This window comes from Tympanuchus pallidicinctus, unplaced genomic scaffold (assembly GCF_026119805.1).
Source record: "Tympanuchus pallidicinctus isolate F22 unplaced genomic scaffold, pur_lepc_1.0 scaffold34, whole genome shotgun sequence".
NCBI classification, from domain to species: Eukaryota; Metazoa; Chordata; class Aves; order Galliformes; family Phasianidae; genus Tympanuchus; species Tympanuchus pallidicinctus.
In genome coordinates this window covers 1,184,330-1,201,514 of record NW_026294752.1, presented here as the reverse complement: position 1 = coordinate 1,201,514, position 17,185 = coordinate 1,184,330, and the positions used below count along the sequence as shown (strand labels likewise).

Here is a 17,185-nt window from a genome sequence, read left to right as displayed (position 1 = left end):
ATGCTCCGTAAATTAACAATTGTAGCACAACTTGATGTAGTCATTACTCGATGGCTCATTTGTCCTCTTTTCCATTTCACTTCACCCTAGGAACAGTTTATGCAATGTAGCTTCTGCAGCACACACACCCTGGGTTTTCCAGATGCACACAGACACAGTGTCAGCACGATTCCCCACTATCCTTGCTGTTTTTACAGGCACATATTTTTAATAGAAGGAGCTAAAAGTCTTTCTGACACACGTTCTCTTTTGTGAAGGATGTAATCCTCACATTAACCTTAAAAATATACCAACAAGATGATACTACCGATTGGAGCAGGACTTTGCTTGCAGGTTAAAAATCCTTCCTCGTCTTCTCACTGAATTTCAGATACAAGCATCCCACCTTCCTTCTTCATACATACAGGTCATTTCCTCAATACACAGACCACCTTCTTCTCTTAAACATTTGGAAAGCTTTCTCACATTTTAATGGCTCAAAAACAAATTTCCACTCAGTTGCTGGCTTTCTCAAATTTGTAATGTCAAACGCGCAGCCACTGGTCTTGAAAATAAATTGAAATATATTGAAGAACATTATAAGGGCATAAAAGATTAATACATAAGTTCAGGGCAGAACTAAAGAGATCATTTGGGCCTCGGTTGTGCTCTCTTTATTTTAGCACAGCTGGACTTCTTTCAAGTGTAACTTTAACTTTCAATTTCAACATCCCTTTAATGTTTTACTAATGTTTCATCAAGTTGTGTAAACACATAACTCTCTCTCATTTTTTATTCTTAGAACACATGAAGCCATTCCACAAGAAATTCAAAGAGTCAGCTGGATCACCAAGTCAGCAGCAATATCTGGTAAGCAGAATTCATCTTTGAGTCCTAGAGTCTCTCATCCATTCAAGTAAGATGTGCTAAGCACAGCAGGAACTTTGCATTTCCACAGCAAGACAAGGTTGCTCAAGCCCCACTACTACATGCAAACACAGATCCTAAGAGAATAGCAATTAACAGAATGGCAGCAGCAATGAAAATACCACACCAGTGGCTCTCTTAACAAGAGAGCACACACTACAGCAGAGCAGTTGCACATGCATTGGGCACTGAGGGTAGCAGCTGTCGAACCAGCCTGTAAACCGTCGACACCAAGTTATAAGCACTAAGTGAGCACTGAAACACCACTGAGCGTGGCACATTTCACATGCTCTTAGTGATTACACGCAACTCTCCATACACAGATTTTTCATAATTCAAACCTTTACAATTAAATTTAATGGGGAAACTCAACATTGCAGCATGAAGCATTTCCACAAGATTGTGACAAGGGATTAAAATTGTGAGACACGAGAATTTCAAATTCATACACAGGCATCTTGCTCTTTATTCATCCTTCCTCTTAAACAAATGAATAAACAATGACCAGCTTCTTTTCTGCTCCCTCTTCCTGAAAAAGAAGCCTTACAGCAAAGAAACTTGCAACCTGCCTACTCCCATGGCTTGAAGTGTAAATTTCCAACTGGGAGAAATCGCTATTTGCTCTTATATCTTAGAGTCAGTAAAATGAAAGGTTTGCTATCGACTGAAGGGTTTTGTATCGTTACATGTCTGAGTATATGCCTCATCCTCCCTTGACCAGATCACAGATTTAAAAGGTCTCTGAGGAATGAATGGGGTTTTTCAGCCCTTGCTCCTCAGCATGGTGGAGAGGGAAGAATAAAAATTAAAAAAAATCCAGCTCCAATTCTAAAATCAACAATTGCTACTGCCATTCAACCAAGTTTTATAACTATTTTCTTAGAGAAATGTGTTACAAAAGTGTTTTAACACACTTGCTGAAGAGAGTTCAGATACTGAACTAATCTGATTCCCAGGTTTTGTTCTCCTCTATTCTTTTTTGGACCACTAAAATTCTTGCTCCTCTACCAAATCATGCTCTCCTCTTTAAAAGACATTAAAGGGACAGATAATGTAACTAAGGAGTACATTTTTTTCAGCATCAGGGATTTAATTGGTCAAGCAGCACTAACATGAGCCAAACTTCCAAAGAAAGAGATGTTTTCAGCCACAGCACCTACTACTCAGCTGATGGGCATCTCCACTGAGAGTGAGCAGGCTGAATCCAGGTTGCAGATCTTAGGCACGCTGTTATTACTGCTACTTAACTTATGGCCAGCAGTTGGGTAATGCTTCTCCTGTGAGATGAACAGTTTTTGTGCAGAGTTTCTAAGTTGTGGTTTGATATAATGACATCCTTTGTTTTTAAAGGGCATTCTGATAAAGTAACTAAATGCACTTAGATGATAAATACAGGCTCAGTAAAAATGGACCGTGCCTTTAAAGTAAGTGTACATGTCTGATAACAGTTCATAAAATAATATTGTTTTTCCTTCTCTCAATAGAAAGAAATGTTAACAGGGAGCAAGCCAAAGACAGGAAGGGAAGGGAGGGGCCAGAGATTCTTGGGATGTCAGATTTACTGCAAGTGGGCTCTATTCTCCACTGTGGTTAATTCCAAAGCAGGCACAAGGGGTAAGAATGCTGAACAGAGTGTCTGCAGAGATAGCTGACGATATAAGAAGTGTACTGAGAGAGCAGGCTTTGTAAAATGTTCCAAATAACCTCATATTTTCATGGTTTCCTTACAGACAGAAAAGACTGTCCTTGAGCAGCAGTAGCGGTGGATAGCTGCCACATCAATAGTTATCATACCAAATCCAACCTGCTTAGCCTCATTTAAACAAGCTAGTTTTCTAAAGGCTTTGTTATCCCTTCAGCTGGAATAAGAACATCTCTTATTTATGTTAGCTTTTGTGTTATGCGCCGTGTGGTGGTAGAGTAAGAGCGTTCCATCCTAAAAAGCTTACAATATAAATAAAAGAGATACAAGGAGATACTTTTTTTTCTTGCTTCTAGCAATACAGACCCAAGTAACAGAACAAGCAAGAAGCTTGCTTAAGGTCATATAGGATACCTGCTGCAGGACTGCAATTTTTTTGAACTCAGACCTGTCACATTCTGCTGTAGCTGTCTACCAACAGGCTTGGTGTCATCCCTTGAGAGAGATCAAAGCCATCACTGCAGGTGCATTGACACAATGTTCTTGCTGTCGTAACAGATCTCAATCAGCTCTATCCAGATACAGCCCCAGGCTTATTCCTGGGAATAAAGCATTAGCATGATTCGAAGTTCCAAGTGAAACTGGCTCATAAGTGTTGGCTAGAAGTCTATGTAACATTGAACACTTAGCTTCTCTGCAATGATCTCCCACCATTATAAAACCTGGGTGCTCATTTCCAATCACAAGCATAAGAATTGTTCTGGTATCTTAATTTGGGCCTCAACTTTGCATCTTAACAAACTCCTAATCCTACAGGTCTGGTCACTTCCTTGTATCTGATTATTTCATGGATCACCTTTCACAGTTTATAAGCCAGAACAGCGTAGGGTTTATTCCCAGGACCATAGCTGTCACTGAAGGCCACATGAGAAAGCAGGCAGTGATGTGGGTCCTGTAGGGGAACACAGCCCATAATGCTCAGCAAGTGAGAGAGACAGCATTGTCTGTGCTACTGAACAAAAGAGGAGGAACAGCTCTAGCAACCACACATACAAGCCCCATGCTCAGCAACTAATGTTTGGCAGAAACACAGTAGAGAAGAGTCTGTCATCTTCCTTTCTTTTAAGGAACATCTGTGTGTATGCCTTTAACTGTGAGCCCAATGCAGCAGCACAAAGGTAGTAAGATGTGATGGGACATAGCTGAAATCTCAGCATTAACCAGAAACTACATATTTCTAAAGTGGAAAGCTGTCAATTAGGGTGGTTGACAGCCTCAGGGATAGAAACCCTTTAAGCAAACTGAGTGCTATTGAACCTATGGGCTCTGTGAATACCACAAATTGCATATGAACGTTAATTAAGTAAAAGGTAAAGTTGTAAACATTTTAACAGTAACTGTGGTCCTCTGGGAGGCCTTGATTCCAACAGGGTTAGCCCAACAGTTCCATCAGGACCTCCTTTCCATCACACCATCATCCATTGGCCATGATGCCCCTCGTTTCCAGCACAGATGTACTCTCTATTTCAAAGGACACAGTGGAAATACAGACACGTGTGCTGCTTCCACATGCCATTAATTCTGGGTCATAAAATATAACTGAGCATTTCAACACTCTGGAAAGTATCTGAGAGTCAGTCGGTGAAAGCAGGCCTATGTCCACTGGCTTTGCAGAACCAGAGCCTTCACTGTAGACATGGGCAATATCACAGTCATTAAAACAAAGCTCAGTTCTGCAAAGTTCTACTGCACTCAGAATTTGCTTGAGAGAAAGTAAATGTTGACTGTACTATATTCTATTACAGCACATAAGGATCATAAAAACAAAACAAAACAAAAAATAGAACAACTATTACATATGTACTTCTTACCAAAAAAAAAAAAAAAAAAAAAAAAAAAAAAAAATTCACTGTAAAATATATTAAAAAATCATTACCACACTCAGTTTAAGAGTAGGACTGACATAAGTGCTAGCACAAAACATCAACAAAGCAGAGCATAAATCTTTCCAGTCCGGAAAAGACTCTTTGGTAGGTTATTTTTTTTCCTACCGAGCAACAATGTAATCTTCGAGCAAACAGAGAAAGTGAAGGAATGATTAACTGAAGACCAGGCTGATTCTTCATGAATGCAAATGCATTCACCTCCTGGAACTGTCAGAATGCATTCCTTTCCGTGGTCTTCCTGTTATTTTAGCTTCTGGAAGGTATATGGAATGATATCTTTGCATACATACGTACACTGGTATTCACACACATGTATGTACGTGTGCAGCAGGAGGGTTCAGGCTTGCATCAGTTCACAGCGATGCAGAGAGGTGCTACATAATGACAAAGTTCATTTTTCTTACTTTTGTAGGGTAATAGCCACTGTCTTTAAGGAATGATATGAGGACATCCTCTGGGATGGCGAAGAGATGAGGGGCAAAGCACAAACCCAAAGAACGGGATGGTAGAAATCTGGAAGACCTCACCCTGGCAAAAACCTGTCCAGAAATGCGGGCCTCAACATCAGCCTGTATGCATTTGCTGAGGTATGCAGAATTGTTTTAGCAGATCTTTATATCCCCAGCAAGCTGCTGTCTTCAAATCTCAGGCTCTAGGACTTCTCCTAGTAAGGAACTGGGCAGCCTTCCTCTGATTATGGGAAAACGTGAAGCATGGGAAATCTCAAAGCAGCAGGCAGAAAGGGCTTCGCAGAGAAGCGGAGACAGATCTTTATATAGGCCCACACTGAGCCAGGTATGTAAACATTTGCACAGCTATAAGCTCAAGGAACACTCCCATTGTAATCAAGGAGATCTCTTAAACACGCTTACCGTGGGGCTTGTGCTTACATACCTGGCATAAACGGAGACAGAACAGCCACCGCAGGGCCCGCTCACAGGGAGGTTTGTGGTGAGAACCAGCAGTGAGCAATGGGGCCACAGACACAAGCCTGCGTTTCCAAGAGTGGCTGATAATTCTGGATGGCCAAGTAGGGTAAAGCTGATATTCAGAGATACTAAAATAAACAGCTAAGAAACTTTAAAAATCTATGTATATGTGTGTATTTAAATATTTATATATAAATAAAATCAGGCCGTAAGCTTCAAGATGGGAACTCACAACTTCGGAACCTAACAGCATCTGCTGTTACAAACTGCAAAGTAAATGTCAGATACCAATGTTTCTCATGTGCTACTTAATTTAAAAGGAAGAGAAATAGTATTCGTGCACGACTTCAGTCATTCAAAAGATTTCTATGCATTCCCAGCAAGAACCTTACCTATACTCCATGGTTTAGAGACTCTAAGCTTTCATTTCAGTGGCTTTTTATTAGTTACAAGAACTGCATTTCTGCACGCAAACAAAAAAGCTCTGGTAAGTTGACTATCTACTGTTTAAGTATGTCCCGTGCCTTACTCATAGTCTGTAGCCCAGGGCACCTCAGTGCAGAAGCCACTTATTCTATGAGAGGGACCTTTGCTCTCCAAACATGACACCAGGGACACTAACAGAAGAACTTAAAAAAAAAAAAATCACAAATAAAGTAGAAACTCTGGATTAATCAGTGAAACAAACAGCTATATTAGTTAAATACAGTTTGGCATACTGTATATCCTAAAACCCAAACAAACAGAGCTGTGAGCCAATGGTTATCTCTGTGCAACAGGAGTAAAACTTTGACCGTTGAGTTTTACCGATGGAAATACTAAAGTTCATTCTAAATAAAAAGAACAAATGGTGCATAACATACCAGAAAAAGAATAAATTAAAATCAACGGGCATATGGAATCCAAATGTGGGAGTAAAACTTCAGAGTTAATTATTGATATATTGTAATATTCCAGCCTGCGGTCCAGAGTCTTCTAGTCAGGAAGAATCCATTATCAGCCTTGAAGAACAAGATTAATTACATGCACCAGGCAGTTTTATGTCATTATTTGACATGAAGAAAAAAGAATACATCATATTACATCATCCATTACTTAGTACTTATTTTCTAAAGAAAAACGAAGGGTGAAAAATAAGAATACTTAGAATAGTATTTTAAAAACAAGTTTTGCTTTTTCAATAAGATATTCACTTTGCTTAAGGAATTTCTTTGCATTAATACAGTTTGAGTTTCTTCAAGCACTTGCTGATTTTCTTTTTCATAAGGTAACTGCTTTACATGCATTAAGAAGTTTTAAAAAAACCCTTTTTCCTGATCCTTCTTTGCAAACTCCTTATTTTAACATGCTGAATTTTTTTTTCTGTCTCCATAACTCTCACCAAAATCCATTCTTTATCTTAAGCAGATAAAGTATGTGTTAAAGTTACAGCACCTATCTTGCTCTTCTAAACACATCATTTTCTGAAAGCTAGCAGATGCATCAGAAATAATAACAAGAAACTGAACTTGAAGAAAGGTTTTCGATGTTTGATCTCAGCATAGCATTGCCATTAGCTCCCTTGCAACCAACCAAACGAAACTGTGCTCCTTTTCCAAGCAAAACTTCCATCATCTCTCCTGTGAAGGAGTTGGGGTTGTTCAGTCCGGAGAAGAGTGAGTAGACTTCATTATGGCCTTCCAGTACTTAAAGGGAAATTATAAACAAAGAAAATCAACTTTTTATGTGGGTAGATAGTGATAGGACAAGGTGGAACGGTTTTAAAATAAAAGAGAGAAGATTTAGATAAGATGTCAGTGGGAAGTTTGCCTCTGAGAGGGTGGTGAGGTGCTGGAACAAGTTGCCCAAAGACCATTTGTGGATGTCCTGTCCCTGGAGGTGCTCAAGGCCAGGTTGGATGGGGCCATGGACAATATAATGTAGCATTTGACCTAGCAGTTGGCAAGCCTGCGTGCAGCAGGAGGTCAGAACCTGATCATCCTTCAGGTCCCTTCCAACCCAAGCTATTCTGTGATTCTGTGATCTACACTGAACTATGAAGAGTGGAGTGTCATAGTTAAAATCTGTTGTTATGTGGCCACATCTGTTCAGATATTTTCTCCTACAAGTGTGGTCTCCAGTGTTCCCTCTAGTTATGAAGTATCTATTTTCAAATTAGAAATGTTCATTAATAAGAGAGAAGGGAGAGCTTCACTGAGAGAGTATCACTGTTACTTCAGTGTTGACCTGTTGACAAGCTTGGGTGTTTTTCCATTTAATGGCAGCAAAGTGGGAAGGAATGTGGGGAAGACCAAAGCTCATGGTTCCACTTAACTAGATTTCCCCTGGCTGTTTTCCATAGGAAGGTTGAGTTTGTTTTCATCAAAGATTACTAAGAAGCTGTCCTGGATGATAGGATGCTCCTATCTAATGATCAGTGCTGCTAAGATATATACCCAACACACTGGAAAGTGAAAGACCACTTACTGGTGTGATCTTTTTGAAGATCTATGCTTGGTTCAGCTCCCCTGTGTCTCAGCTTTGATTCAGCAATAGTTAAAGAAGCTAGAGGAATAGAGAAAAAATCCTCTTATTTCAGAAAAGCTAATTCCTGGAATCATTGCTGCCAAGGGGCACAGGAACAGAGCAAACAAAAAGGGAGATTCAGGGTAATACTTTCCTATCAAGTTGGCATACACCCCAGAGATTATTCAGCAATTCTCTGGGATCAGCTAATAAAAGACAGCTGTGGGAACGTAACATTGCCATTGTAGGCATCAGCAACCTTGTAAATACCCAGTAAAATGACTTCAAATTGAGCAAAAACATGTAAGCGGGCTGGATTCCCAGCTGGTGTGAACTGGTATAACTCCACCTACAAAGAGCCAGGCTTCTTGGTTGTACATTGCTACTGAGATCATGCTCCTAGGCCATTCCAGTTTTCTGCAATGTGGCAGTGCACAGACGCTGCAGAAATCTCCCTTGACATGGGGGCAGCAAAAGTGTTCCCCAGCTATTTTTGATTGTTATGGAAGAGAAACTGTCCAAAATAATACACCCACAGGCTGCATCAGTAGCATTCACCCCTTATTGACAATAAAAAGGTGGCAAAGGAAGATTAGCCATAAGTTAACCACAAAGGATTCCCCCTGGTCCCATTAGGCAGAACTGAACTGCAGGATAAGAAACTGAACAGTTAAACTGCATTCCTCTCTTAGTACCCAATAAAAGAAAAGTCCTTGTCTTTAGCCAACTGAAAATCTACTAGTCTGCAAAAGTGAATTAAAATGGCTGCAACAGAGCTTTTCTAAAGCAGTTTACATTGGACAGATTGCAAGAACAATAATGCTTTCTGTGAACCTTCCAAATTATCACATTTCTTCTTTTGACAATAACAGAAAGCATTCAGAGATCTAAGGGATAAGTCTGAGTCAGTTTTAAGGGTTAAGGATCTGAAAGAGGGACAGACAAAAGAAAAAAAAAAAAAAAGTAGTCAGATCTTTTGAGTGTAGCCCAAAATCACAGTGATAAAAGAAATCAGATAGTTGGTAACGAAGTCCAGAAGTACAACGAGAAGGATAGCCTGTATTCTCAGAGTTCATAGCTGATGAACAGAAAACTAGTCATTCATATTACCTTAATACCTGTGGTGAAATCATGATCTTATTATGTTGATCAAACACACAGGAACAGGCAGTCCTTGTCCACAGGACTTACAAGCTAACTGGATAAGGCAGAGAGCAAGAGGGAGAGGAGCAACCACCAGCAGCCAGGGATGGAGCAGGTGAGCAGTTCTCTCCCCCAGCAGCAACCACTAGTCAAGAATTTCTCAGTATTTTCTTCAGGTAAGATACTACTGCTTTCAGAGTTGTCCGTGTCCAGAGGAGGCCACAAAGATGTTCAGAGGGCTAGAGTACCTCTCTTATGAAGGGTAAGGGAGCTGGGCTTGTTCAGTCTGGAGAAGACTCTGAGGAGACCTCACTGAAGCCTTCCAGTACTTAGAAGGTGCTTATAAGCAGGAAAGAGACTGTTTTTTTGCATGGTCTGATAGTGATAGGACAAGCGGGAATGATTTTAAACAAAAAGAGTGGAGACTTATTAGGAAGATATTAGGAAGAAATTTTTTACTCCGAGGGTAGTGAGTCACTGGAACAACTTGCCCAGAGAAGCCATTGATGCCCCAACTGTGGAGGTGTTCAAGGTCAGGCTGGATGGAGCCCTGGGGAACATGACCTAGTGGTTGGCAGCACTGCCCATGGTAGGGGGGAGATAGAACTGGATGGTCTTCAAGGTCCCTTCCAACCCAACCATTCTATGATCCAGATCTTTTTACATGAATATTCTGTGGCTTGGCAGGATAAGGTGTTAGTGCAACCACAAACCTTCAGCATGGCTCATACTCCAACAGTTTTGTTGTCTTGCTGTCCCAAAGGCAGGCTATCAAGCTTGAGTGAAATAAATCACAGCGCAGTTATTACCACTGGCTGCTTGAAGATTTGACATGACAGAGGGGCTCAAACAATACAACTAGCAGCCAGAAGAGCTGCCCTACCCCACAGCCCAGCACTCCCCCTTTGACCCTACATAACTTAAGTAGGCACTCCAGCTGTGTCGGACTGAAATTCAAGAGGCTTTTCCTTTACAAGAAACAGAAATAAGGACTAAGCCACCTTTTGGTCTCCAAATTACCCCAGAATGCCTCACAACTTCATCTGGATCCCCAGATCACTGTTCTCAAACCACTTGTATCCCACATCTTCTCTGCAAACCTACCTCTCCCCTTCACCAGTTGTGAGCTCTGTGGGTCCAGCTGGTCCCTGATCCACTATCATGAGGGATACAAGGGGCTGTGCCCTGCCCCTCCAAATGACTCTCAAAGCAGGGCACCACCACATCTCAAGGGCAGCCCTGATGGCCTTAATAATGCTCTTTTTGGGGGGCTGCTCTTAAAGGAGCAGAGCAGTTGCTGGGGCACCCACATCCCACTTGCTCCTTTGCAAGAAAAGCATACATGCAATTCTAGCATCGTCTAGAAACATGAAAGCAAGGAGATTTTTCAGATGGGAATTTCTAAAATGAGTATCCATTGAGCCCAAATACTTTCACATACTTCCAGTTTCTTCCCAACTTTACATGGGGAAAAAATACATTTTTGATGTGACAGGTTAAAAGATGAATTACTGACTATGTTTGAAAGGCAGACTGAGTTCCTGATTTTTTCTTTGGAAACTCGTGCATTTCACACTTACTTGCATGAAAACTGAACTAGTTCATTTAATCTGCATGGTTTTCTCTCTCTTTCTTCACTTTTTAGTTTGAGAGTCAATTGCGAAATTGGATATTTTTCAAAGAGAATCTTTTTTTTTTGGGGGGGGGGGTGGGTGGGAATTTCATTAATTAATTAATGAGCGAGGCATAAAGGAAAGCTTCAGCCAGTGTTGGGCTGTTTCAAATTTCTTCTATATTTGAGCATGCAAGCTTTCAATCCACTTTTCATTGGTATCTACTTCTGGAGTTCAAATATTTCAGTATTTCCTGGAATGCATATGAGCATTACAAATATAATCAGACTGAAATCCACTTTCAAAACATTTTGTCATTACTGATCCAGAGCTACTTTTAAGTGTAGGCTAAATTCCACATTCAGCTGTGTCCGGGAAGTTCAGTGGGTTCCATGCGCGCACCTTGAAAGCAGAAACAAACCATCTGAAATTAATGAGATAAGTGTGGGTCCTGTCCTTCTATCTGGGAAATGTGGAGTGAAAAGTTCAAACCCAAAAGCTACTTATAAAATCAAGACCATTAAGTAAATGCTGAGCCAGAATGTATCAAAGGCAAAAGAAGTAATTCCATGTGCTCCACTTGGCACTGGATCAGGCCCTTAGTTTGAAATTCTGAAGGGTGAGGAACATGGAAAAAAATGCAGTATTACCTTCTGGTTTCCAAAAGGCAAAGTCTGTTGCCCACTCCTCTAGGGACGTTTCTGAAGTAAGTGATCCGAGCATACATCTCCAGCTCAGGGAACAGATCATGAAGGACTACCTTGCTCGTTTGAGTGCATTTTCCAAGACTGGGATATCTTTTGTTTGCAGTTAGTTCTTACTAGGCTGCTCCATGGCCTGATGGCAGAGGTAGCTCCATTGGTGCTCCATCCATGTTTCTGTCCTGTCTGTGTGATTTCAGCTCTCTGCTTGGGAACCACTTTGCAAACACAGTGACACAACCACACAGTGCTTAAGGATTTCCGGCATCACTTCTGAAATCCCTAGACAGGGCTTGTTCAGGTTACTGCCAAGTCTGTCAGTCTGCCCATGCCTGGCATCATTCTCCACAGCATTAATGTTGCATATCACTATTAGAGCTTAAGTGACCAGAAGAATCAACCATAGTAACATTTTTGCTAGATTTTTCAGTGATCACATATCATCATGTTTTACTTTACCATTTTTTCTCTCCTCTCCTCTCCTCTCCTCTCCTCTCCTCTCCTCTCCTCTCCTCTCCTCTCCTCTCCTCTCCTCTCCTCTCCTCTCCTCTCCTCTCCTCTCCTCTCCTCTCCTCTCCTCTCCTCTCCTCTCCTCTCCTCTCCTCTCCTCTCCTCTCCTCTCCTCTCCTTCTCCTTTTTTTCACTTGTGTTCCTTTTCTTGCCTTGTCCTTTTATTTTTTTCACCTTGTACGTAAAACCATATTTTTTTCCATTTCCTCTAATGCTGCCAGTAGTCCTTCCTGGGAACATACATCACAGCTAATCTGCCTAACCTTAAAGTCACTATCCCAGTCAGAAAATGAGATTAACTTCCTGAACTTTTTGCAGCCGCTGCCAGAAAGGCCAAACTCTAACAGTTCATGATCTCAGTTTTATATGTAAGCAATCACTAGGTACAAAGATACTATCTGTTTATACCAAAATGATCTGTGGAGGTCTTTCACAAGCCCTTTGGGGAGGCTTCACTCTGCTTCAGTAAAGGCAGATTGGGAAACTGCGGTTGTTCATATTGGTTTTACGGGAAAAATAGAATGTCCTCACTTTGCAAAACAATTTAACTTCTCTGCTGTGCCGCAACACATGCATACTAAAATCAACACAATGGCTCTGCAAGACAGACAATGGATTCCATCTGTCTAAACAGAGATGGCCTCCACTATCAGGTCAGCTCACAATCACCAGTCTGTCCTTTTGATTGGAAAGCACCAAACTGCACATGCACAGTTTAAAAGAAGGGACTGGGACTTGTCCAGCATCAAACAGGAAATCTGTGGCACACAGATTCTCTGATAGGCTCCAGTTAGTCCAACAGAGACTGCACTTGTCTTCTTTATATGAGGATAAAGCCTTAAGTGCTATGAAGCCCTACAGATCTAAGACAAATCCCACCATTTCAAGATCTTTTCCTGTATCTTCTGCTATCAATCTTCTCATCTTAAGAGTTGAGCTTCTGTCTCCTTCTCCAGCACAAAAAAAAATCTGAAGAACTACCTCTGACTTTACTGACAAGAAGGGAATACACTTGATCAGTCCAATTCAGATAGCTTTAAATCACATAATGCTTATTTCCTTACAGAGCAAATGCTCATAACCAACTTATTCAAATGCATGAATAACATTAAAGAGCCTCTATTTCAAGGCATTCACGCAAAATCACCTCAATTCCAGCACTCAGCTGCTGACTGAATGCCCAGGTGGTACTGTGGACAATCAGATATTAAAAAAAAACTGCTAGCGAAATCATTGGTAGAAATCAATTCCAACAACTGCCTAAAAAAAAACCAAAAAGCAAACAAAAAACAAAACAAACTCCTAAAAAAATAAAACTCCCAAAAACCCAGAGAATTGAGCTGGACAAATTCCAGGCATGCAACAAAGCCAGCAATTACCTGCATTTTTTCCCAAAGACATATAAATGTACAAGGGATGTTGCCAGCTCCATAAAATTTATCATGAAACTTGCTATTGCTTGTTTTCCTTTTAAAATCATATCTAGATATATTGTTCTACCAAACTACTTTAGAAATCTCCTATGAATTTTTAAACTGCTCCTGATTGTTTTAAGGTCTGATTCTGAGTATTTGAGTATTTAAGTTTGGCTGTAGTCCACATTTCCCACAATAAGCTACTCACAAAAATGTTTAGGATTTCTCCTCTCTCCGAAACTCTAAATGAATCTTCTACTTACGTCACAATAGAACTGATAACAGTATGATAATTAATGCAGTTATATATATTATATAAAACCTCACGGGTGTTTAAGAAGTACCGAAGCTTTACACAATATCATAATTTAAAGTGAAAATGAAATGATGAGAGAGAGAACAATTTTGTAGCCCTATCAAAGATGCAACGCCCCCCTAGGGATTTAAATTTTCTGGATGAGAGCATAATAAAACATTAAAGCCTTTCCCATGGGAAGTTAAAGAAATGAGTGTTTGTGTACCTGGAATGTGCCTGATTATTCCAAAGCATTTCCAGAGAGAAAATATGTTAATAGCTCATCTATACACAAATGACACAATCTGGCATATTCGAAAATATACAAAATTCATGCTGTAGTCTTAGGTTGAGATTCAAAGCCCACTGAAATCAGTGAGAATTCTCCTTCATTGCCTTCAAAGGGTAATGGGTTAGGGTTTCAATCACACCATGTTTATGGCATAAAATAGATCTGTAATTTTTCTACATTTCATATGTATTTCCAGTTTTCATCCTTTGGATAATCAATTTCTTGGTTCAATGTGTTGGAAACCAGCAATACACGTTTAGAAATCAGATGTGTGCCCTAAAATTCTGCAAACAACAGTTGTAACTGTGAAGTAGGTAAGACAACCTGTGCATAAGGAGACAATCTGAAGAAGGCAAACCCCGTAAAGCAGGCAATAAATAGTCTCCAGAAGTATTCAATAATGCAAATTTGTTAACAAGTTAACATCTCTTACCAATTTACTATGATGGTTTCTCCCACCTCATCAGATCCAAGATGGCAACCAGGCTCTGCTGCCAATCTGTTTGGTCACATACACTCTTGCCAGGTGAGATTCTGTTTCAGCTAGCATCTTTCTGCAGTCATACAGGTAGACTTGGGCTGCACACAAGGGCTCCAGTTACTTACCATACTGCAAAATCTGGAGGTTTATGCCCATACAGATGTACCTAAACACAAGTCTCAAGCACAGTGTGCTCTATTCTTGAGAAACTATATCAAACTCTTTCGCAGAAAACATGCTCCTTAGGGAATGGAGAATCCATGAAGTGCATACTGCACTGGAGTACATGCAACTAGACAATGGGCACTGTTTTGGAAAACATGAATTCAGAAAAATGGTTCCCCAGTAACTCATCTACTGTTTTGCAGTGTGATTGCTTCATGATCTTGTTTTCTCCAGCTAGATTGCATTTCCCATTAAGCAGCATGATAAACTCTTGTGATAAACTCATGCAATACACAATAGCAGTCCTTGTGGCCACATGGCCTGAAGGTGAAATGGGGCACAAGAAACTCACAGGAAGCTTTGTTTGGCACTGCTGAATGAGTATTTCTGTCTTTCACCTACAAACCTTTACTCTAGACTTTGGGAGATGGAGGGTTTTGATAAAAAGATTTTAAAAAATCAGACAACTGTCACTTTTCTCACATTACATTTGGTTTAGTCAGAAGCTCAGTGTTCCATAAGAAGACACTCAGTAGAAAATGTATATACATCACCCTGCATTTTTATACGTTACTTTTTGATGTGGAAGCTTAGCTTCCAATGGATCCACAAGAGATGAGAGCTACGTATGCAATCCTTCACCAGGTTACACACCTTCAAATTTCTTCCCATATTTTAAAGGTTCTTTGGACAGTCTGAAGTAATAATTACACAGATGAATTGTGAAATAGCTGAAAGACAGAAGCAGTTTAAGTGGTGTGGACTCTTCCTCGGTCTGTTTTTCTGAGTATTTTTAAGTAAGGAGTGTGACACTGCTTGCTAAATTAGACCAATATGGGGGCCTTGTAAAGAATTACACCCTTTACACCATGATTTTTATGGATTTCTTATTAGTTAAAGACTCACTGGTTATATCTGTAGCACTGGAGAACAGAAAAAAAAAAAACAAAAAAAACCCAGAAATTAGCAACTTGTCTCCATCTCAGCTCTTGCTTGGCCCTCCTTCAATGCTTGACACAGCCTGTGCCAAAAGTGTTGTTGCAGAAGTTTCATGGGTCCTTGGCATATGTGATTCCAGGCATTTTTCTCACACATCTGATCCAAATTCCAGACACAACAGAAACATACGGTAATTGAATTGAATGGCTGTCAACTTGAAAAAGGTGACTTTATCACTGTTTATCAGTGTATTTTTGTCACATTGAACAGTATCATGCAGCCCTCTGTGTAGGAGGTTACTTGATCTTGCAGGAACTTCTCTGAGGTGGATTTTTTTTTTTGTCAGCTAATAGCGTTTAGTATTTCACCAGGGCACATTAAATCCAATGTACAAGCAGTTAAGAAAAGTACTGTATCTGGCACTGCTTAATGTCATTGACATGAAATGTGAGCAGCTGTGCCAGCATTCCTGAACTCTGAAAGTACTCTACCTTTCCTCTATCTTTTCACAATTAAATAGCTTTTAATACATTCTGGGTAAATAAATACCTTTTAATACACTGCTGTAACGTTATGAAGGTCAAAGGATTAACTATGTCTTGTCATGTAGATATTAAAAGAAATCACAACCATTTTAGTCATAGAGATGCCTAACTGCTTGTTACCTCCTGGTTCACCACGCTGAGGCATTACAGTGCTCTGTGAGTGGCAAAGCTGTATGTTGATTTAATGAAAATGTCCTCTCTAGTTGCTCAGTATGCTTGCTATATAACTATTATAACTGCTAATTTAGCCTTAGAACACCGCTGATAGATGTCTTCAGGCTGAGCTTTAATCTTTTAAAAAGTAAGGCCAAAACAGTGATTAATATCAACAATCATCCAGAGAGACTATTTCAACGAGCTTAAAACAAAAGGACCTTTATATTTTGTATTTAAGTCACAAATGGGGATATTTTCCCTTTCTCTGCTTGTTTGTATATATATATAAAGGAAAAAGAAAATAACAAAATAACTTCTTTTTCTGTTCATTTTTATAAACTCGAGAAGAAAATGAGCATTTGCCTTCCTGCAAAATTAAGTGATGCTTATCAAAAGAGCAGTTTTCACATGAACACGGATACACAGGCCTTTGTATACTGGTGGGAGAGCTGTTACAAAAAATACTTTTGGATGTCAACTCTAAAGCATTCTTTGAAGGCAGTCAATGCAGGGACTTCGCACGCACTCAGACAACCATGCAGGAGGTAACCAGGTGTATGGGAAGATGGTGGGGGAGAGACACCATGAATAACAACTGTATAGGAGCAGGAAAAATCCATCACTGTCCATTTGCGCGTTGTTCAATTGAAATAACTTTTGGTGAACCGTAATATACTGGAGCTCAATCCTCAGATTTTGCAAAGCCAGCCTGACTCCACCATTTTTGCTGTTTCATGGGTGATTTATACTTGATGAAGAGCCTTACTAGCTTTCATGGAGAAAGAAAAGGAAGATGATACGAGGGAGGCTGAGGACACATTTTCTATATTCAAGTAAAGACAATAGAAGGACAATGGGGTTCCTCAATGCAGAGAAAGGAGTCAAAGGGGTTGTGGACCAAAGAGTCAGAACTGATCAAAATGAAGTTGTCCCTTTCAAATAGCAGTTACAGCATGCTGGCAGATAGTTACATGTGGGTTTGGATTTGAACCAGTCAACAGA

At 40.1% G+C, this 17,185-nt stretch overlaps 1 long non-coding RNA gene across 2 annotated transcripts in view; it reads left to right on the top strand.

The window, feature by feature from the left end:
• Nucleotides 1-766: 766 nt before the first annotated feature.
• Nucleotides 767-17,185, top strand: part of LOC128088463 (uncharacterized) — a 39,729-nt gene continuing 23,310 nt past the window's right edge. For both annotated transcript variants that reach the window (XR_008210261.1, XR_008210260.1), the window contains exons 1-2: nucleotides 767-849; nucleotides 4,907-5,081. This is a non-coding gene — a long non-coding RNA (uncharacterized LOC128088463). The remainder of the gene's footprint in view (nucleotides 850-4,906; nucleotides 5,082-17,185) is intronic.